This window comes from Poromitra crassiceps (genome assembly GCF_964638095.1).
Source record: "Poromitra crassiceps genome assembly, chromosome: 10".
Taxonomy (NCBI): Eukaryota; Metazoa; Chordata; class Actinopteri; order Beryciformes; family Melamphaidae; genus Poromitra; species Poromitra crassiceps.
This window is the reverse complement of record NC_139631.1, coordinates 15,422,328-15,431,503: the sequence shown is the minus strand read 5'-3', so window position 1 is coordinate 15,431,503 and position 9,176 is coordinate 15,422,328.

Sequence of the window (9,176 nt, the reverse complement as noted above, 5' to 3'; positions counted from 1 at the left end):
TGACTCAAAATCAATGTAGAATCATATTACTAGACTGCCTGGTTAGGACACACCTTTTTTATTGGAGTTTAATACTCCCCATATTTCATGATTAATTTCTTTATGGAAACATGCATTTTCTGAAAAATTCGCCTTTTCGGCTCAATAACTCCCAGGTCATGTGACCGAATGACTCAAAATCAATGTAGAATCATATTACTAGACTGCCTGGTTAGGACACACCTTTTTTTATTGGAGTTTAATACTCCCCAAATTTCATAATTCATTTTTTTATGGAAAAATGTGGCTTTTCGGCTCAATAACTCCCAGGTCATATGACCTAATGACTCAAAGTCAATGTAGAATGACATTACTACACTGCCTGGTTAGGACACACCTTTTTTTATTGGAGTTTAATACTCCCCATATTTCATAATTCATTTCTTTATGGAAACTTGCATTTTCTGAAAAATTTGCCTTTTCGGCTCAATAACTCCCAGGTCATATGACCTAATGACTCAAAATCAGTGTAGAGTCACATTACTACACTGCCTGGTTAGGACACAGCTATTTTTATTGGAGTTTAACACTTCCTATATTTTATATGGATTTCTTTATGGTAAGATTAGCATTTTCGGCTCAATAACTCCCAGGTCATATGAGCTAATGACTCAAAGTCAATGTAGAATGACATTACTACACTGCCTGGTTAGGACACACCTTTTTTTATTGGAGTTTAATACTCCCCATATTTCATGATTAATTTCTTTATGGAAACATGCATTTTCTGAAAAATTCGCCTTTTCGGCTCAATAACTCCCAGGTCATGTGACCGAATGACTAAAAATCAATGTAGAATCATATTACTAGACTGCCTGGTTAGGACACACCTTTTTGTATTGGAGTTTAATACTCCCCAAATTTCATAATTCATTTTTTATGGAAAAATGTGGCTTTTCGGCTCAATAACTCCCAGGTCATATGACCTAATGACTCAAAGTCAATGTAGAATGACATTACTACACTGCCTGGTTAGGACACACCTTTTTTTATTGGAGTTTAATACTCCCCAAATTTCATAATTCATTTTTTTATGGAAAAATGTGGCTTTTCGGCTCAATAACTCCCAGGTCATATGACCTAATGACTCAAAGTCAATGTAGAATGACATTACTACACTGCCTGGTTAGGACACACCTTTTTTTATTGGAGTTTAATACTCCCCAAATTTCATAATTCATTTTTTTATGGAAAAATGTGGCTTTTCGGCTCAATAACTCCCAGGTCATGTGACCGAATGACTCAAAATCAATGTAGAATCATATTACTAGACTGCCTGGTTAGGACACACCTTTTTTTATTGGAGTTTAATACTCCCCATATTTCATGATTAATTTCTTATGGAAACATGCATTTTCTGAAAAATTTACCTTTTCGGCTCAATAACTCCCAGGTCATGTGACCGAATTACTCAAAATCAATGTAGAATCATATTACTAGACTGCCTGGTTAGGACACACCTTTTTTTATTGGAGTTTAATACTCCCCAAATTTCATAATTCATTTTTTTATGGAAAAATGTGGCTTTTCGGCTCAATAACTCCCAGGTCATATGACCTAATGACTCAAAGTCAATGTAGAATGACATTACTACACTGCCTGGTTAGGACACACCTTTTTTATTGGAGTTTAATACTCCCCAAATTTCATAATTCATTTTTTTATGGAAAAATGTGGCTTTTCGGCTCAATAACTCCCAGGTCATGTGACCGAATGACTCAAAATCAATGTAGAATCATATTACTAGACTGCCTGGTTAGGACACACCTTTTTTATTGGAGTTTAATACTCCCCATATTTCATGATTAATTTCTTTATGGAAACATGCATTTTCTGAAAAATTCGCCTTTTCGGCTCAATAACTCCCAGGTCATGTGACCGAATGACTCAAAATCAATGTAGAATCATATTACTAGACTGCCTGGTTAGAACACACCTTTTTTATTGGAGTTTAATACTCCCCAAATTTCATAATTCATTTTTTTATGGAAAAATGTGGCTTTTCGGCTCAATAACTCCCAGGTCATATGACCTAATGACTCAAAATCAATGTAGAATGGCATTACTGCACAGCCTGGTTAGGACACACCTATTTTTATTGGAGTTTAATACTCCATATATTTCATATTATTTTCTTTATCGAAAAATAAGCATTTTCGGCTGAATACCTTCCAGGTCATGTGACCTAATGACTCAAAATCAGTGTAGAATACACTGGCTGGCTGGTAAAATCATCGACAATTCGACACATCTCTGTTATTGCCTTTCAAAAACCTGACATTTTATTTTGAAACCCTGAAGTTGGTCAACGCGCGGTGTATTTACCGTAAGGTCTGCAATAAGGGCGCCCTTGAAATGTAGGAGCGGCTGGCTTGATGAGGCAACAGCGAGAGTAGGCTGACTTCACCGCAGTATTTTATTTACAGTCAATGGTTTCAACAATGGGGAGTCAGTCAGTCAGTAAGCCCCTGAGACGTTTCTTGGCCAGCTCATTCCAGGTGCTGCCTGCAGCGGCAACAGTCCGGGTCTGGCTTAACTAGGCGTGCCTAGTCTTGTTTTGCATATAGATTTTAGGCTTCATTGCAAAGGTAGCATAATCCTATTTATGCTAAACGTAAATAAATTGCACTCATATCACACATTTAATCCAGGAAATAATTTCAATTGCTATTGAACCAACACCCTGATGCAAGGCAACGTTTGAAGACACTGAGAGCAAACAGCAGTTGACTAATCTTTGAAGACGTTCCTCCTCTCAAACTGCAATCCTGTCTCATCGACCGCAGAACCAGCTAGCATCCCACGCTAACAGCAGCTAACAGTGTACCATGACCTCATCTGCAATGACCTGCATGTCACTCTACTCCCAAGGGAACACGGTGAATCCCCAACTGTACACATCAGGTGTTTGTGTGTGTGTGTGTGTGTGTGTGTGTGTGTGTGTGTGTGTGTGTGTGTGTGTGTGTTTGTGTGTGCGTGCATGTGTGTAACCTGGTCACCCTCCCCTTGGCTCACACACAGCTGTTTTACCGGGCTTGATTATAGGCTCTCTGGACTAAGACAACCGCGATCGTTACTTACTGCACGAGAGTTTAGCAGCGCCAGGTGATCTCACCCCAAAGAGTCATCCCAGGTGCCCAGGTGTGTGTGCGTGTGTGTGTGTGTGTGTGTGTGTGTGTGTGTGTGCATGAGTGTGTGTGAGAGAAGAGAGAGAGAGAGAGCAAGTGCCTCAGCAATTACAGCTACCTCACTAACCGCAACCACAAAACTCAGAAACCACTCGTGTGTCAGGATCTTACTGACAGATCGATATGGCCTCATCACAAACAGCAGCCTCGCTCGGTGTACATATTGTTGTACTGGAAGCACCTTGGCCACCACACGCATGAGAAATTCCCCGCAGCATAAATGGAAGTGCTTTCTGCTGGCTCACCACCTGGCCTTTAACGAGTGAGCTCACTGTAAATGGAGCAACAGCAGCAAACGTCCAGCTCATCTCCCCAGTGAGTGACATGTACTTAGATCAGAGATACCCAACACCGACCATCCCTCCCTCTATCTCTCCCTACTGCCTGAGCCAGCTGGAGGAGCATGAGCTCATGGTACCAAACCGGACATAGGAGAGAGAGGGGGGGAGAGATAGGGAGAGAGGGGGGGGGGGGGGGGAGAGGGGGAGAGAGAGGGAGGGAGCAGGGAGAGAGAGTGGGGTGAAGGTGAGTCGTGGGTGGGGAGGGGGAGGCCGCTGCCTGCCAGTTCATTGTGTAACCTCATCTTGCTGGTTACTGTAAGTGAGCTGCGGAGGGGAATGGGGAGAAATGGACCACAGTTCCCCGTGAAGGTAATGGCTCTGGGAAGGGGAGAGTATCACTCTACCAACGTCCCTGCTAAGCATTTAGCATTTACAGTCCAAGCCTGCGTCTGGGAATCAGTGGGAACTCCCAACAAGTGAGAATATGACGTACGTACATCCAGTAACACTTCACCAACTGAACTGAAATGAAGTTAAGCTATGGTTAAACAGCAAGCATTCGATTTTAAAAGGAAGTCATGATCATAATACATTTAGTGCACTCCATGTTGGATCATACAGTATATAGGTTAGCAGGTTTCATGGCGTAATAAGCATTCAAAACATTAAGATTATGCATGTGTCTTCTCCGGTCTTCTCCCTCACAACATTGTATAAGGTACAATCCGCCTGGCCGTCCCGCTGCAGTGGCCGGGGCAGTAGCGGCTGAGGCCGACGTAGCAGAGGCACAGTAGAACCGGCAGCAGAGCGGCCAGGCCAAACGAGCAACAGCTCAGACAATCTGACTACTCTAGCTCTATCTACAGCCTAGTCTGCCCCATCCTACTCTAATCTAACCTTAGCCTGAACACTATAACAACCAAAAGGTCCAGCTCAGAGGTTTCCAAAGTGGAAGGTGGGCCTCCAGCAGGGGGCTCAAACAGTTTGAGGGGAGGCTCAGTGAGTGATTTATTTTAGTTATATTTATTTTTGTAATTTAAATAAGAGTGAAGGCAGCGTTTTCCATGCTTTTTCTGAGAGGAGGCCCATGGTCTCAGACTAAGCTAATCTACAGCCTACAGTTAGGCTGTAGCTAATCTATAGCCTAGCCTAAACTATTCTGACCTACCGGCATCTCTCACCAATGATGGAGAGCACCGATGCCCCCCACTCTGGCCCCCACACCGATAAGAGATTAGAGCGAAGGCCGGTCTGAGACACACCGGAACCCCCCTCCACCCCAAGTGCGCAAGAAAACCTCCACTCGCGGAATTATATCTACTGCCCTGTGGGTTCCTGCCAGTAACTGAACCTGAGAAACCAGTCGCACCGAAACCAGTCCGAAAGCCTCATACACGTCACAATCCTGGTGCTGCTAATGATGAAGACACAGACAGTGTTGAAGATGTGGAAACACCTTGTCTTGTCAATTTGGATGAACATATTCCCATTCCTGTACATGGGTTTACGGATCCGCAGCCCCTGGAGCCAGTCACATTCACTAAGGTGTATGAAACTCGTGGATGGAAGTCAATGCAACCTCCTTGTGCTGCTAATCCAGATGAGCAGTTGAAACCCGAACTAGACCCTGTTACTCCTAGTGCACCTGTTGAGCTATCTCCTATGCATGAAGAGAACCCACCTGAAAAAGACAACCTACCTGAAGAAGACAACCCACCTGAAGAAGACAATACACCTGATGAAGACAACTTTGAAGACAACCCACCTGAAGAAGACAACCTACCTGAAGAGGACAAAATACCTGGAAGTGATGACTCACCAGATGATCCACCTGAAAAGAGAACAATTGAAAATGACTCACAACTTGATCTAGACATACCTGAATGTAACTCACCTGATACGCTTCCGCAATCCATCGATTAATTCCCTAATATCATGAAGTGTTACCTATATTATCTGACATGACAGACTCAAGTGAAGAAGAGAAATCTGAAAGTGAAGAAGTGACAACTGAAGCACCCGAAGCAGTTACTGTTGAGTCCACTCCAGCCAGTGCTGACGTTGCTGAACCTAATGCAGTAAAGGATGCACTAGAGGAAACTGGAGACACGGTCCGTCGTTCTGTCAGGCAACAGGAGAAGCGAGAGAGACTTATAGTGGTACCATACAAACAACAAAGTGAGCTCAAAATAAAATATTAAATCCCTGTGTGAAATGTTCAAATCACAATTAAATTCAATTAGGCAAAAACCTTGAAATATCAGTTCAAATGAATTAACCTTGTAAATTTGAGGGCACTGTGCCTTTAAATTCCTAGGTTAAATCCTACGGGTGCACCCTGGGTAAGTATCTGTTCCAATACTGTAGGTATCTGTACCTATGATGTAACCTCTAGTCACAAAATGCAAATGTACAGTCACAGTCAATACAATCAAGAAATCAAACATGAAAAATAATAAACTTGTATTCACAGTACAAAGTAAACCCCAATCAGTAAACCCACCATGAACCCCAGGTGAATGGAATGTGGATTACGTTCCCCGAGAGTCCAACTACACCGAGGTATAGTACAGGTGTAAGTGAAACTGAGAGTCCAACTACATCGCGAGGTATAGTATGAGTGGAGTGTAAGTGAATTGTGTAAAGTTCTGTCCTACCACGCTGATAGAACCATAGACTTGAGGTAGAGTGGAGCTCCAAGGAAAAAAAAGTCAGTCTTCGCATGCAATCTTCTGGCTCAGTGGCTCGCCATCCTTGGTAGTCCCAGACTCTGGCCTCATCAAAAAACCTGACCTGTTTGATGTACAAACAGGACCATTCAAAACACTATAAATAACACAGTGTCTACAGTAACCATTCATGCATAACAGTTTACAACTGTAACAATTTATAGCATAATAGTTTACAACTGTGTACAACTGTGCAGGTTATACAACTTGAAACAATTATCCTTCAATATGAAAATAAAATGCATCTGAATAAAGTGCTTTCTCACCAAGTGTGTTCAATGTCCATGTGCTCCTCTAACCACCAGGAATTGTGCAGCACAGGCAGAGTGCAGCTATAATTGGAAAATGTGATATTATTTCCATTTAATTAATTTGACTAAATGTCAAGAACTGTTGTGTTCTGTGCACAGTGCTACATTAATCAAGGATGGATATTAGCTTGGAACAGCCATGTTACAGGTAATGTTGCTATCAGTTCGCCTGTAATGGCTCAGATAAACAGCATAGCTGCACAGTTAGCCTAGGTAATGCTAGCAGTTAGCCTGTAGTGGCTCAGATAAACAGCATAGCTGCACAGTTAGCCTAGGTAATGCTAGCGGTTAGCCTGTAGTGGCTCCGGTGACAACATGTTAGCATAGCTAGCTCAGCACACTTAATAGCTATAGTTTGTAGCACTCCCCAGAGTTTTGCTGACAAACTCTCAACTCTTTAGCAGCTTGGGTGAAGGAGCAAGGTGTTTATGCTGTTTAGTTCTGGCTCTTGATTTTGTTATAAGTTAATATTCTAGGCTTCTGTATGTTTCTCATTTGACTCTTCAATCAGGCAGCTCAATCGGTGCCGCGTCTATGTGCCGACAGGCGGCAGTGCCGACAGGTAGCAATGCCGATAGCCCACAAGCAGAACCAGCTGAGCGAGGCGGCGTGCAGCGTGTCGGTGGAGCTAACCTCTCCCAGCCCCCACGCCAAACCTAACCTCCCCCATACCTAAACCTAACCTCCCCCAAAACCTAACCTCTCCCAGCCCCCATGCCTAAACCTAACCTCCCCCAGACCCTAACCCAAAACCTAACCTCTCCCACCCCCACGAGCACGCAAAGAAGTAGTGGATGTTGGGTCAGAGCGATGACAAATGGCCTATCTATCTATCATTCATCCATCCATCCATCCAATCGACCATCTATCTATCTATCATCCATCCATCCATCCATCCATCCAATCGACCATCTATCTATCTATCTATCTATCTATCTATCTATCTATCTATCTATGAATCATCCATCCATCCAATCAATCAACCAACCATCCATCTATCTATCTATCTATCTATCTATCTATCTATCTATCTATCTATCTATCTATCTATCTATCATTTTGTGACTATAATAGAAGGTCAATCCAGGATAAACTGAATTATTTGGTATAAGCTACATCACGTCAACAGGAGAGTCTGTCCATAGGCCCCCAGACAGGAAGAAGAAAAGTCTGGACAGAGCTGTGGAGTAAACTGTGGAGTAAGCTCTGATGTTTACCAGCTTTCTGTGTCACAGATGAAAATAAAATAACGTTTTCTCAGAGCACACATCTGTCTGTCCCCCCCCTCCCCTCCCCTCTCTCTCTCTCTCTCTCTCTCTCTCTCGCTCGCTCGCACACAACCACACACACACACACACACACACACACACACACACACATACACAGTACACACTCTCTCTCTCTCCCTCCCTTCCTTGATGTTTTCAGTCTTTGTCTCAGTCTATCGTGGCTGTGGATCTCTGGCTTGGAGCTCAGGCAGACAGTCGGTCTGTCTCGCTCTGGTCTGTAGCTGCAGGCTTTGGCATAAAGCTGCAGCAGGCAGCACAAGGAGAAGACGTTCTGTTAAGTACACACAAGCAGCAGCAAGGAGCCCCTTCCAGCTGCAGCCTTGGTGGTTTAGTTCTCTGTTGGCCCACATACACCTGTAGCCAAGGAACACTGAGAGAACAGCACAGAGCGTGTTGTTTTTCACTCTTGCCGCTATGGACATTTAGGCTTGAAATTATATATAAAGAGATGGATTATTTTTTTTAGTCTGGAGACTTCTGTTGATGATTATACAGTATAATCATGAAGTATTATGAAACTGGTGAAGAAAACATTCATACAACATATTCCGCCTACACATGAATATAGATTGCATATTATGATGGTTTTGAAATTGAGACTGTATTTTTCCCTTGAGAGATGGAGACCTGGAGAGATGTGGCTGCAGGACAAAGAGAATCTGATATAGGCACCATCAATATACCTTTTATCCAAAGTAGGTCAAGGATTTGCCAACAATAACCTTAATTGTAACTACCTTACAATTAGCTACGGCTATTCTGTATGCATAATGGAAGATTCAACATTTGTGAGAAAATTAGTTTTTATCCTATCTGGGGCATGATGGAAATCCTGTATTGCCTTTTCTGTACAGAAATGGGTCGAGATAGGAAACGATCGTCACTGCCGTTGTTGCTGGTCGGATTCACATGGTAGAAAGGAGAAGTTACAGTGAAGCTGCCTGGCAAGACGTTGACCTGCATAAACAAATGTCACAGCAACATTGGATGTGCTGCAGAAAATGATAGAAACACATGTTGCTGTTGTTATTGTTATATCATGAACATACTTTTTTATATAATGCATGCTGTGCCTTATGTGGTAGTTGGGACTTTTATATATATTTTGTAAAATAATACATTTTTGAGTTTTTATTTGCAGTCATCATCATAGCAGAGTTTAAATATCAATGACCAGCATCAGGAAACGACAGTCATCATAAGCCAAGCTGTTTCTCAAATCACTTGCTCAAATGAGAACGTTAAATGCCAAGCTATCTATATAGTGTTGACGGTGCTTGGAAAGAAAATGAATAGTTTGTCAGCTTTGATGGGAAGTCTGAGTCTGCCATATGCCTTC